At 39.8% G+C, this 12,880-nt stretch overlaps 14 non-coding genes across 14 annotated transcripts; all 14 read left to right on the top strand.

The window, feature by feature from the left end:
• Positions 1–32: 32 nt before the first annotated feature.
• Positions 33–105, top strand: TRNAK-CUU (transfer RNA lysine (anticodon CUU)). Its single transcript has one exon. It is a non-coding gene; the product is annotated as a tRNA-Lys (tRNA).
• Positions 106–447: 342 nt separating this feature from the next.
• TRNAA-AGC (transfer RNA alanine (anticodon AGC)) lies at positions 448–520 on the top strand. The gene has a single exon. It is a non-coding gene; the product is annotated as a tRNA-Ala (tRNA).
• Positions 521–872: 352 nt separating this feature from the next.
• TRNAK-CUU (transfer RNA lysine (anticodon CUU)) lies at positions 873–945 on the top strand. The gene has a single exon. It is a non-coding gene; the product is annotated as a tRNA-Lys (tRNA).
• Positions 946–1,094: 149 nt separating this feature from the next.
• TRNAK-CUU (transfer RNA lysine (anticodon CUU)) lies at positions 1,095–1,167 on the top strand. The gene has a single exon. It is a non-coding gene; the product is annotated as a tRNA-Lys (tRNA).
• Positions 1,168–1,731: 564 nt separating this feature from the next.
• Positions 1,732–1,804, top strand: TRNAA-AGC (transfer RNA alanine (anticodon AGC)). The gene has a single exon. It is a non-coding gene; the product is annotated as a tRNA-Ala (tRNA).
• A 574-nt stretch (positions 1,805–2,378) lies between these two features.
• On the top strand, positions 2,379–2,451 carry TRNAK-CUU (transfer RNA lysine (anticodon CUU)). The gene has a single exon. It is a non-coding gene; the product is annotated as a tRNA-Lys (tRNA).
• Positions 2,452–2,793: 342 nt separating this feature from the next.
• Positions 2,794–2,866, top strand: TRNAA-AGC (transfer RNA alanine (anticodon AGC)). The gene has a single exon. It is a non-coding gene; the product is annotated as a tRNA-Ala (tRNA).
• Positions 2,867–3,218: 352 nt separating this feature from the next.
• On the top strand, positions 3,219–3,291 carry TRNAK-CUU (transfer RNA lysine (anticodon CUU)). The gene has a single exon. It is a non-coding gene; the product is annotated as a tRNA-Lys (tRNA).
• Positions 3,292–3,440: 149 nt separating this feature from the next.
• TRNAK-CUU (transfer RNA lysine (anticodon CUU)) lies at positions 3,441–3,513 on the top strand. Its single transcript has one exon. It is a non-coding gene; the product is annotated as a tRNA-Lys (tRNA).
• Positions 3,514–5,128: 1,615 nt separating this feature from the next.
• TRNAA-AGC (transfer RNA alanine (anticodon AGC)) lies at positions 5,129–5,201 on the top strand. Its single transcript has one exon. It is a non-coding gene; the product is annotated as a tRNA-Ala (tRNA).
• Positions 5,202–7,241: 2,040 nt separating this feature from the next.
• On the top strand, positions 7,242–7,314 carry TRNAA-AGC (transfer RNA alanine (anticodon AGC)). The gene has a single exon. It is a non-coding gene; the product is annotated as a tRNA-Ala (tRNA).
• Positions 7,315–9,354: 2,040 nt separating this feature from the next.
• On the top strand, positions 9,355–9,427 carry TRNAA-AGC (transfer RNA alanine (anticodon AGC)). Its single transcript has one exon. It is a non-coding gene; the product is annotated as a tRNA-Ala (tRNA).
• A 2,040-nt stretch (positions 9,428–11,467) lies between these two features.
• TRNAA-AGC (transfer RNA alanine (anticodon AGC)) lies at positions 11,468–11,540 on the top strand. The gene has a single exon. It is a non-coding gene; the product is annotated as a tRNA-Ala (tRNA).
• A 796-nt stretch (positions 11,541–12,336) lies between these two features.
• On the top strand, positions 12,337–12,409 carry TRNAK-CUU (transfer RNA lysine (anticodon CUU)). The gene has a single exon. It is a non-coding gene; the product is annotated as a tRNA-Lys (tRNA).
• The last annotated feature ends 471 nt before the right edge of the window (positions 12,410–12,880 follow it).

The following is a 12,880-nucleotide window of genomic DNA, read 5'->3' as shown; positions in this document are numbered from 1 at the left end:
ATGATTAGTCTGCATACCATCTTGAAGTGGGAGCCCGGCTAGCTCAGTCGGTAGAGCATGAGACTCTTAATCTCAGGGTCGTGGGTTCGAGCCCCACGTTGGGCGAAAATGAGTAATTTTTGCTGGATTATTGCATTGACTCTCATAATCTGGTGAATATTCTTGCATTAGACATGCAATAACTATCAGAAATGGTATCTCCCTTGGTTTCTCATTGGTGGGAAATTTAACTTCAAGATTAGCTTTGGTATGAGTCTAGATGAACACACCGCAATATCACTCATATTCGAGTAGTAAACAGGCCAACCTGAACTGTAAAACATCCCATAAGTGGAGGTAAGGCATAAGTTAGGAGTGAACTTAACACTGTTATGGGCAATTGGACTTCAAATAAAGTGTGGAAGGCAGTAAGGTTACTTTTTTCATGTTATGCAGATTAAACACACAGGAGAATTAGCTCAAATGGTAGAGCGCTCGCTTAGCATGCGAGAGGTAGCGGGATCGATGCCCGCATTCTCCATTATAAAATTTGCATACATTTTATTTTTAACTTGTCATTGCCAAGGTCATTGCAGAGTAAGAACAGAAAAATCACAGATGGCTTTCAAATATGGTCTCATTATAACAACTAAAGTGGTTTAATCAAAAGGGTTCAGGTATTCTTTAGCATGTGAGAGGAATTTGAATTCTTATGCAATCTCAAAATGAAGTTCTCACAACTTCCATTTTCATTTTCTCTTATTTTTTTTGACACTCTGTCCTCTGAAGGATGTATAAATCTGGCTTTCCTTGCAAAACAAGAGTAGAGGAATATCCAGGATTTGATTTTCTTCACAAAAAGGGATTGGTCTGCATACTGTCTTAAGGATGGAGCCCGGCTAGCTCAGTCGGTAGAGCATGAGACTCTTAATCTCAGGGTCGTGGGTTCGAGCCCCACGTTGGGCGAAAACGAGTAATTTTTGCCTAAATATTGCATTGACTCTCATAATATGGAGATTAATCTTGCATTAGACCTGCAATAACTCCCAAAAATTGTCCAGGAATGGATTTCCTTCTTAAAAAATGATTAGTCTGCATACCATCTTGAAGTGGGAGCCCGGCTAGCTCAGTCGGTAGAGCATGAGACTCTTAATCTCAGGGTCGTGGGTTCGAGCCCCACGTTGGGCGAAAACGAGTAATTTTTGCCTGAATATTGCATTGACTCTCATAATATGGAGATTAATCTTGCATTAGACATGCAATAACTCCCAAAAATTGTCCAGGAATGGATTTCCTTCATAAAAAATGATTAGTCTGCATACCATCTTGAAGTGGGAGCCCGGCTAGCTCAGTCGGTAGAGCATGAAACTCTTAATCTCAGGGTTGTGGGTTCGAGCCCCACGTTGGGCGAAAATGAGTAATTTTTGCTGGATTATTGCATTGACTCTCATAATCTGGTGAATATTCTTGCATTAGACATGCAATAACTATCAAAAATGGTATCTCCCTTGGTTTCTCATTGGTGGGAAATTTACCTTCAAGATTAGGTAGGGTATGAGTCTAGATGAACACACCGCAATATCACTCATATGCGAGTAGTAAACAGGCCAACCTGAACTGTAAAACATCCCATAAGTGGAGGTAGGGCATAAGTTAGGAGTGAACTTAACACTCTTATGGGCAATTGGACTTCAAATAAAGTGTGGAAGGCAGTAAGGTTACTTTTTTCATGTTATGCAGATTAAGCACACAGGGGAATTAGCTCAAATGGTAGAGCGCTCGCTTAGCATGCGAGAGGTAGCGGGATCGATGCCCGCATTCTCCATTTCTAAAATTTGCATACATTTTATTTTTAACTTGTCATATCCAAGGTCATTGCAGAGTAAGAACAGAAAAATCACAGATGGCTTTCAAATATGGTCTCATTATAACAACTAAAGTGGTTTAATCAAAAGGGTTCAGGTATTCTTTAGCATGTGAGAGGAATTTGAATTCTTATGCAATCTCAAAATGAAGTTCTCACAACTTCCATTTTCATTTTCTCTTATTTTTTTTACACTCTGTCCTCTGAAGGATGTATAAATCTGGCTTTCCTTGCAAAACAAGAGTAGAGGAATATCCAGGATTTGATTTTCTTCACAAAAAGGGATTGGTCTGCATACTGTCTTAAGGAGGGAACCCGGCTAGCTCAGTCGGTAGAGCATGAGACTCTTAATCTCAGGGTCATGGGTTTGAGCCCCACGTTGGGCGAAAACGAGTAATTTTTGCCTGAATATTGCATTGACTCTCATAATATGGAGATTAATCTTGCATTAGACATGCAATAACTCCCAAAAATTGTCCAGGAATGGATTTCCTTCATAAAAAATGATTAGTCTGCATACCATCTTGAAGTGGGAGCCCGGCTAGCTCAGTCGGTAGAGCATGAGACTCTTAATCTCAGGGTCGTGGGTTCGAGCCCCACGTTGGGCGAAAATGAGTAATTTTTGCTGGATTATTGCATTGACTCTCATAATCTGGTGAATATTCTTGCATTAGACATGCAATAACTATCAGAAATGGTATCTCCCTTGGTTTCTCATTGGTGGGAAATTTAACTTCAAGATTAGCTTTGGTATGAGTCTAGATGAACACACCGCAATATCACTCATATTCGAGTAGTAAACAGGCCAACCTGAACTGTAAAACATCCCATAAGTGGAGGTAAGGCATAAGTTAGGAGTGAACTTAACACTGTTATGGGCAATTGGACTTCAAATAAAGTGTGGAAGGCAGTAAGGTTACTTTTTTCATGTTATGCAGATTAAACACACAGGAGAATTAGCTCAAATGGTAGAGCGCTCGCTTAGCATGCGAGAGGTAGCGGGATCGATGCCCGCATTCTCCATTATAAAATTTGCATACATTTTATTTTTAACTTGTCATTGCCAAGGTCATTGCAGAGTAAGAACAGAAAAATCACAGATGGCTTTCAAATATGGTCTCATTATAACAACTAAAGTGGTTTAATCAAAAGGGTTCAGGTATTCTTTAGCATGTGAGAGGAATTTGAATTCTTATGCAATCTCAAAATGAAGTTCTCACAACTTCCATTTTCATTTTCTCTTATTTTTTTTGACACTCTGTCCTCTGAAGGATGTATAAATCTGGCTTTCCTTGCAAAACAAGAGTAGAGGAATATCCAGGATTTGATTTTCTTCACAAAAAGGGATTGGTCTGCATACTGTCTTAAGGATGGAGCCCGGCTAGCTCAGTCGGTAGAGCATGAGACTCTTAATCTCAGGGTCGTGGGTTCGAGCCCCACGTTGGGCGAAAACGAGTAATTTTTGCCTAAATATTGCATTGACTCTCATAATATGGAGATTAATCTTGCATTAGACCTGCAATAACTCCCAAAAATTGTCCAGGAATGGATTTCCTTCTTAAAAAATGATTAGTCTGCATACCATCTTGAAGTGGGAGCCCGGCTAGCTCAGTCGGTAGAGCATGAGACTCTTAATCTCAGGGTCGTGGGTTCGAGCCCCACGTTGGGCGAAAACGAGTAATTTTTGCCTGAATATTGCATTGACTCTCATAATATGGAGATTAATCTTGCATTAGACATGCAATAACTCCCAAAAATTGTCCAGGAATGGATTTCCTTCATAAAAAATGATTAGTCTGCATACCATCTTGAAGTGGGAGCCCGGCTAGCTCAGTCGGTAGAGCATGAAACTCTTAATCTCAGGGTTGTGGGTTCGAGCCCCACGTTGGGCGAAAATGAGTAATTTTTGCTGGATTATTGCATTGACTCTCATAATCTGGTGAATATTCTTGCATTAGACATGCAATAACTATCAAAAATGGTATCTCCCTTGGTTTCTCATTGGTGGGAAATTTACCTTCAAGATTAGGTAGGGTATGAGTCTAGATGAACACACCGCAATATCACTCATATGCGAGTAGTAAACAGGCCAACCTGAACTGTAAAACATCCCATAAGTGGAGGTAGGGCATAAGTTAGGAGTGAACTTAACACTCTTATGGGCAATTGGACTTCAAATAAAGTGTGGAAGGCAGTAAGGTTACTTTTTTCATGTTATGCAGATTAAGCACACAGGGGAATTAGCTCAAATGGTAGAGCGCTCGCTTAGCATGCGTGAGGTAGCGGGATCGATGCCCGCATTCTCCATTATAAAATTTGCATACATTTTATTTTTAACTTGTCATTGCCAAGGTCATTGCAGAGTAAGAACAGAAAAATCACAGATGGCTTTCAAATATGGTCTCATTATAACAACTAAAGTGGTTTAATCAAAAGGGTTCAGGTATTCTTTAGCACGTGAGAGGAATTTGAATTCTTATGCAATCTCAACATGAAGTTCTCACAACTTCCATTTTCATTTTCTCTTATTTTATTTGACACTCTGTCCCCTAAAGGATGTATAAATCTGGCTTTCCTTGCAAAACAAGAGTAGAGGAATATCCAGGATTTGATTTTCTTCACAAAAAGTGATTGGTCTGCATACTGTCTTAAGGAGGGACCCCGGCAAGCTCAGTCGGTAGAGCATGAGACTCTTAAGCTCAGGGTCGTGTGTTCGAGCCCCACGTTGGGCGAAAAAGAGTAATTTTTGCCTGAATATTTCATTGACTCTCATAATATGGAGATTAATCTTGCATTAGACATGCAATAACTCCCAAAAATTGTCCAGGAATAGATTTCCTTCATAAAAAATGATTAGTCTGCATACCATCTTGAAGTGGGAGCCCGGCTAGCTCAGTCAGTAGAGCATGAGACTCTTAATCTCAGGGTCGTGGGTTTGAGCCCCTACTTTCGGGGAAAATGAGTAATTTTTGCTGGACTCTCATAATCTGGTGATTATTCTTGCATTAGACATGCAATAACTCTCAAAAATGGTATCTCCCTTGGTTTCTCATTGGTGGGAAATTTAACTTCAAGATTAGCTTGGGTATGAGTCTAGATGAACACACCGCAATATCACTCATATTCGAGTAGTAAACAGGCCAACCTGAACTGTAAAACATCCCATAAGTGGAGGTAAGGCATAAGTTAGGAGTGAACTTAACACTGTTATGGGCAATTGGACTTCAAATAAAGTGTGGAAGGCAGTAAGGTTACTTTTTTCATGTTATGCAGATTAAACACACAGGGGAATTAGCTCAAATGGTAGAGCGCTCGCTTAGCATGCGAGAGGAAGCGGGATCGATGCCCGCATTCTCCATTATAAAATTTGCATACATTTTATTTTTAACTTGTCATTGCCAAGGTCATTGCAGAGTAAGAACAGAAAAATCACAGATGGCTTTCAAATATGGTCTCATTATAACAACTAAAGTGGTTTAATCAAAAGGGTTGAGGTATTCTTTAGCATGTGAAAGGAATTTGAATTCTTATGCAATCTCAAAATGAAGTTCTCACAACTTCCATTTTCATTTTCTCTTATTTTTTTTGACACTCTGTCCTCTGAAGGATGTATAAATCTGGCTTTCCTTGCAAAACAAGAGTAGAGGAATATCCAGGATTTGATTTTCTTCACAAAAAGGGATTGGTCTGCATACTGTCTTAAGGAGGGAGCCTGGCTAGCTCAGTCGGTAGAGCATGAGACTCTTAATCTCAGGGTCGTGGGTTCGAGCCCCACGTTGGGCGAAAAAGAGTAATTTTTGCCTGAATATTGCATTGACTCTCATAATATGGAGATTAATCTTGCATTAGACATGCAATAACTCCCAAAAATTGTCCAGGAATGGATTTCCTTCATAAAAAATGATTAGTCTGCATACCATCTTGAAGTGGGAGCCCGGCTAGCTCAGTCGGTAGAGCATGAAACTCTTAATCTCAGGGTTGTGGGTTCGAGCCCCACGTTGGGCGAAAATGAGTAATTTTTGCTGGATTATTGCATTGACTCTCATAATCTGGTGAATATTCTTGCATTAGACATGCAATAACTATCAAAAATGGTATCTCCCTTGGTTTCTCATTGGTGGGAAATTTACCTTCAAGATTAGGTAGGGTATGAGTCTAGATGAACACACCGCAATATCACTCATATGCGAGTAGTAAACAGGCCAACCTGAACTGTAAAACATCCCATAAGTGGAGGTAAGGCATAAGTTAGGAGTGAACTTAACACTCTTATGGGCAATTGGACTTCAAATAAAGTGTGGAAGGCAGTAAGGTTACTTTTTTCATGTTATGCAGATTAAGCACACAGGGGAATTAGCTCAAATGGTAGAGCGCTCGCTTAGCATGCATGAGGTAGCGGGATCGATGCCCGCATTCTCCATTATAAAATTTGCATACATTTTATTTTTAACTTGTCATTGCCAAGGTCATTGCAGAGTAAGAACAGAAAAATCACAGATGGCTTTCAAATATGGTCTCATTATAACAACTAAAGTGGTTTAATCAAAAGGGTTCAGGTATTCTTTAGCACGTGAGAGGAATTTGAATTCTTATGCAATCTCAACATGAAGTTCTCACAACTTCCATTTTCATTTTCTCTTATTTTATTTGACACTCTGTCCCCTAAAGGATGTATAAATCTGGCTTTCCTTGCAAAACAAGAGTAGAGAAATATCCAGGATTTGATTTTCTTCACAAAAAGTGATTGGTCTGCATACTGTCTTAAGGAGGGACCCCGGCAAGCTCAGTCGGTAGAGCATGAGACTCTTAAGCTCAGGGTCGTGTGTTCGAGCCCCACGTTGGGCGAAAAAGAGTAATTTTTGCCTGAATATTTCATTGACTCTCATAATATGGAGATTAATCTTGCATTAGACATGCAATAACTCCCAAAAATTGTCCAGGAATAGATTTCCTTCATAAAAAATGATTAGTCTGCATACCATCTTGAAGTGGGAGCCCGGCTAGCTCAGTCAGTAGAGCATGAGACTCTTAATCTCAGGGTCGTGGGTTTGAGCCCCTACTTTGGGGGAAAATGAGTAATTTTTGCTGGACTCTCATAATCTGGTGATTATTCTTGCATTAGACATGCAATAACTATCAAAAATGGTATCTCCCTTGGTTTCTCATTGGTGGGAAATTTAACTTCAAGATTAGCTTGGGTATGAGTCTAGATGAACACACCGCAATATCACTCATATTAGAGTAGTAAACAGGCCAACCTGAACTGTAAAACATCCCATAAGTGGAGGTAAGGCATACGTTAGGAGTGAACTTAACACTGTTATGGGCAATTGGACTTCAAATAAAGTGTGGAAGGCAGTAAGGTTACTTTTTTCATGTTATGCAGATTAAACACACAGGGGAATTAGCTCAAATGGTAGAGCGCTCGCTTAGCATGCGAGAGGAAGCGGGATCGATGCCCGCATTCTCCATTATAAAATTTGCATACATTTTATTTTTAACTTGTCATTGCCAAGGTCATTGCAGAGTAAGAACAGAAAAATCACAGATGGCTTTCAAATATGGTCTCATTATAACAACTAAAGTGGTTTAATCAAAAGGGTTCAGGTATTCTTTAGCATGTGAGAGGAATTTAAATTCTTATGCAATCTCAAAATGAAGTTCTCACAACTTCCATATTCATTTTCTCTTATTTTTTTTGACACTCTGTCCTCTGAAGGATGTATAAATCTGGCTTTCCTTGCAAAACAAGAGTAGAGGAATATCCAGGATTTGATTTTCTTCACAAAAAGGGATTGGTCTGCATACTGTCTTAAGGAGGGAACCCGGCTAGCTCAGTCGGTAGAGCATGAGGCTCTTAATCTCAGGGTCGTGGGTTCGAGCCCCACGTTGGGCGAAAACGAGTAATTTTTGCCTGAATATTGCATTGACTCTCATAATATGGAGATTAATCTTGCATTAGACCTGCAATAACTCCCAAAAATTGTCCAGGAATGGATTTCCTTCATAAAAAATAATTAGTCTGCATACCATCTTGAAGTGGGAGCCTGGCTATCTCAGTCGGTAGAGCATGAGACTCTTAATTTCAGGGTCGTGGGTTCGAGCCCCACGTTGGGCGAAAATGAGTAATTTTTGCTGGATTATTGCATTGACTCTCATAATCTGGTGATTATTCTTGCATTAGACATGCAATAACTATCAAAAATGGTATCTCCCTTGGTTTCTCATTGGTGGGAAATTTAACTTCAAGATTAGCTTGGGTATGAGTCTAGATGAACACACCGCAATATCACTCATATGCGAGTAGTAAACAGGCCAACCTGAACTGTAAAACATCCCATAAGTGGAGGTAGGGCATAAGTTAGGAGTGAACTTAACACTCTTATGGGCAATTGGACTTCAAATAAAGTGTGGAAGGCAGTAAGGTTACTTTTTTCATGTTATGCAGATTAAGCACACAGGGGAATTAGCTCAAATGGTAGAGCGCTCGCTTAGCATGCGTGAGGTAGCGGGATCGATGCCCGCATTCTCCATTATAAAATTTGCATACATTTTATTTTTAACTTGTCATTGCCAAGGTCATTGCAGAGTAAGAACAGAAAAATCACAGATGGCTTTCAAATATGGTCTCATTATAACAACTAAAGTGGTTTAATCAAAAGGGTTCAGGTATTCTTTAGCACGTGAGAGGAATTTGAATTCTTATGCAATCTCAACATGAAGTTCTCACAACTTCCATTTTCATTTTCTCTTATTTTATTTGACACTCTGTCCCCTAAAGGATGTATAAATCTGGCTTTCCTTGCAAAACAAGAGTAGAGGAATATCCAGGATTTGATTTTCTTCACAAAAAGTGATTGGTCTGCATACTGTCTTAAGGAGGGACCCCGGCAAGCTCAGTCGGTAGAGCATGAGACTCTTAAGCTCAGGGTCGTGTGTTCGAGCCCCACGTTGGGCGAAAAAGAGTAATTTTTGCCTGAATATTTCATTGACTCTCATAATATGGAGATTAATCTTGCATTAGACATGCAATAACTCCCAAAAATTGTCCAGGAATAGATTTCCTTCATAAAAAATGATTAGTCTGCATACCATCTTAAAGTGGGAGCCCGGCTAGCTCAGTCAGTAGAGCATGAGACTCTTAATCTCAGGGTCGTGGGTTTGAGCCCCTACTTTCGGGGAAAATGAGTAATTTTTGCTGGACTCTCATAATCTGGTGATTATTCTTGCATTAGACATGCAATAACTCTCAAAAATGGTATCTCCCTTGGTTTCTCATTGGTGGGAAATTTAACTTCAAGATTAGCTTGGGTATGAGTCTAGATGAACACACCGCAATATCACTCATATTCGAGTAGTAAACAGGCCAACCTGAACTGTAAAACATCCCATAAGTGGAGGTAAGGCATAAGTTAGGAGTGAACTTAACACTGTTATGGGCAATTGGACTTCAAATAAAGTGTGGAAGGCAGTAAGGTTACTTTTTTCATGTTATGCAGATTAAACACACAGGGGAATTAGCTCAAATGGTAGAGCGCTCGCTTAGCATGCGAGAGGAAGCGGGATCGATGCCCGCATTCTCCATTATAAAATTTGCATACATTTTATTTTTAACTTGTCATTGCCAAGGTCATTGCAGAGTAAGAACAGAAAAATCACAGATGGCTTTCAAATATGGTCTCATTATAACAACTAAAGTGGTTTAATCAAAAGGGTTGAGGTATTCTTTAGCATGTGAAAGGAATTTGAATTCTTATGCAATCTCAAAATGAAGTTCTCACAACTTCCATTTTCATTTTCTCTTATTTTTTTTGACACTCTGTCCTCTGAAGGATGTATAAATCTGCCTTTCCTTGCAAAACAAGAGTAGAGGAATATCCAGGATTTGATTTTCTTCACAAAAAGGGATTGGTCTGCATACTGTCTTAAGGAGGGAGCCTGGCTAGCTCAGTCGGTAGAGCATGAGACTCTTAATCTCAGGATCGTGGGTTCGAGCCCCACGTTGGGCGAAAAAGAGTAGTTTTTGCCTGAATATTGCATTGACTCTCATAATATGGAGATTAATCTTGCATTAGACATGCAATAACTCCCAAAAATTGTCCAGGAATGGATTTCCTTCATAAAAAATGATTAGTCTGCATACCATCTTGAAGTGGGAGCCCGGCTAGCTCAGTCGGTAGAGCATGAAACTCTTTATCTCAGGGTTGTGGGTTCGAGCCCCACGTTGGGCGAAAATGAGTAATTTTTGCTGGATTATTGCATTGACTCTCATAATCTGGTGAATATTCTTGCATTAGACATGCAATAACTATCAAAAATGGTATCTCCCTTGGTTTCTCATTGGTGGGAAATTTACCTTCAAGATTAGGTAGGGTATGAGTCTAGATGAACACACCGCAATATCACTCATATGCGAGTAGTAAACAGGCCAACCTGAACTGTAAAACATCCCATAAGTGGAGGTAAGGCATAAGTTAGGAGTGAACTTAACACTCTTATGGGCAATTGGACTTCAAATAAAGTGTGGAAGGCAGTAAGGTTACTTTTTTCATGTTATGCAGATTAAGCACACAGGGGAATTAGCTCAAATGGTAGAGCGCTCGCTTAGCATGCATGAGGTAGCGGGATCGATGCCCGCATTCTCCATTATAAAATTTGCATACATTTTATTTTTAACTTGTCATTGCCAAGGTCATTGCAGAGTAAGAACAGAAAAATCACAGATGGCTTTCAAATATGGTCTCATTATAACAACTAAAGTGGTTTAATCAAAAGGGTTCAGGTATTCTTTAGCACGTGAGAGGAATTTGAATTCTTATGCAATCTCAACATGAAGTTCTCACAACTTCCATTTTCATTTTCTCTTATTTTATTTGACACTCTGTCCCCTAAAGGATGTATAAATCTGGCTTTCCTTGCAAAACAAGAGTAGAGAAATATCCAGGATTTGATTTTCTTCACAAAAAGTGATTGGTCTGCATACTGTCTTAAGGAGGGACCCCGGCAAGCTCAGTCGGTAGAGCATGAGACTCTTAAGCTCAGGGTCGTGTGTTCGAGCCCCACGTTGGGCGAAAAAGAGTAATTTTTGCCTGAATATTTCATTGACTCTCATAATATGGAGATTAATCTTGCATTAGACATGCAATAACTCCCAAAAATTGTCCAGGAATAGATTTCCTTCATAAAAAATGATTAGTCTGCATACCATCTTGAAGTGGGAGCCCGGCTAGCTCAGTCAGTAGAGCATGAGACTCTTAATCTCAGGGTCGTGGGTTTGAGCCCCTACTTTGGGGGAAAATGAGTAATTTTTGCTGGACTCTCATAATCTGGTGATTATTCTTGCATTAGACATGCAATAACTATCAAAAATGGTATCTCCCTTGGTTTCTCATTGGTGGGAAATTTAACTTCAAGATTAGCTTGGGTATGAGTCTAGATGAACACACCGCAATATCACTCATATTCGAGTAGTAAACAGGCCAACCTGAACTGTAAAACATCCCATAAGTGGAGGTAAGGCATAAGTTAGGAGTGAACTTAACACTGTTATGGGCAATTGGACTTCAAATAAAGTGTGGAAGGCAGTAAGGTTACTTTTTTCATGTTATGCAGATTAAACACACAGGGGAATTAGCTCAAATGGTAGAGCGCTCGCTTAGCATGCGAGAGGAAGCGGGATCGATGCCCGCATTCTCCATTATAAAATTTGCATACATTTTATTTTTAACTTGTCATTGCCAAGGTCATTGCAGAGTAAGAACAGAAAAATCACAGATGGCTTTCAAATATGGTCTCATTATAACAACTAAAGTGGTTTAATCAAAAGGGTTGAGGTATTCTTTAGCATGTGAGAGGAATTTGAATTCTTATGCAATCTCAAAATGAAGTTCTCACAACTTCCATTTTCATTTTCTCTTATTTTTTTTGACACTCTGTCCTCTGAAGGATGTATAAATCTGGCTTTCCTTGCAAAACAAGAGTAGAGGAATATCCAGGATTTGATTTTCTTCACAAAAAGGGATTGGTCTGCATACTGTCTTAAGGAGGGAGCCTGGCTAGCTCAGTCGGTAGAGCATGAGACTCTTAATCTCAGGGTCGTGGATTCGAGCCCCACGTTGGGCGAAAAAGAGTAATTTTTGCCTGAATATTGCATTGACTCTCATAATATGGAGATTAATCTTGCATTAGACCTGCAATAACTCCCAGAAATTGTCCAGGAATGGATTTCCTTCATAAAAAATAATTAGTCTGCATACCATCTTGAAGTGGGAGCCCGGCTAGCTCAGTCGGTAGAGCATGAGACTCTTAATCTCAGGGTCGCGGGTTCGAGCCCCACGTTGGGCGAAAATGAGTAATTTTTGCTGGATTATTGCATTGACTCTCATAATATGGAGATTAATCTTGCATTAGACCTGCAATAACTCCCAAAAATTGTCCAGGAATGGATTTCCTTCTTAAAAAATGATTAGTCTGCATACCATCTTGAAGTGGGAGCCCGGCTAGCTCAGTCGGTAGAGCATGAGACTCTTAATCTCAGGGTCGTGGGTTCGAGCCCCACGTTGGGCGAAAACGAGTAATTTTTGCCTGAATATTGCATTGACTCTCATAATATGGAGATTAATCTTGCATTAGACATGCAATAACTCCCAAAAATTGTCCAGGAATGGATTTCCTTCATAAAAAATGATTAGTCTGCATACCATCTTGAAGTGGGAGCCCGGCTAGCTCAGTCAGTAGAGCATGAGACTCTTAATCTCAGGGTCGTGGGTTTGAGCCCCTACTTTGGGGGAAAATGAGTAATTTTTGCTGGACTCTCATAATCTGGTGATTATTCTTGCATTAGACATGCAATAACTATCAAAAATGGTATCTCCCTTGGTTTCTCATTGGTGGGAAATTTAACTTCAAGATTAGCTTGGGTATGAGTCTAGATGAACACACCGCAATATCACTCATATTCGAGTAGTAAACAGGCCAACCTGAACTGTAAAACATCCCATAAGTGGAGGTAAGGCATAAGTTAGGAGTGAACTTAAC

The sequence above is a fragment of the Lissotriton vulgaris genome, chromosome 1_1 (genome assembly GCF_964263255.1).
Source record: "Lissotriton vulgaris chromosome 1_1, aLisVul1.2, whole genome shotgun sequence".
In the NCBI taxonomy this organism is placed as follows: domain Eukaryota; kingdom Metazoa; phylum Chordata; class Amphibia; order Caudata; family Salamandridae; genus Lissotriton; species Lissotriton vulgaris.
The sequence above is the reverse complement of the archived record's forward strand: the minus strand, read 5'-3'. Positions and strand labels throughout refer to the sequence as shown.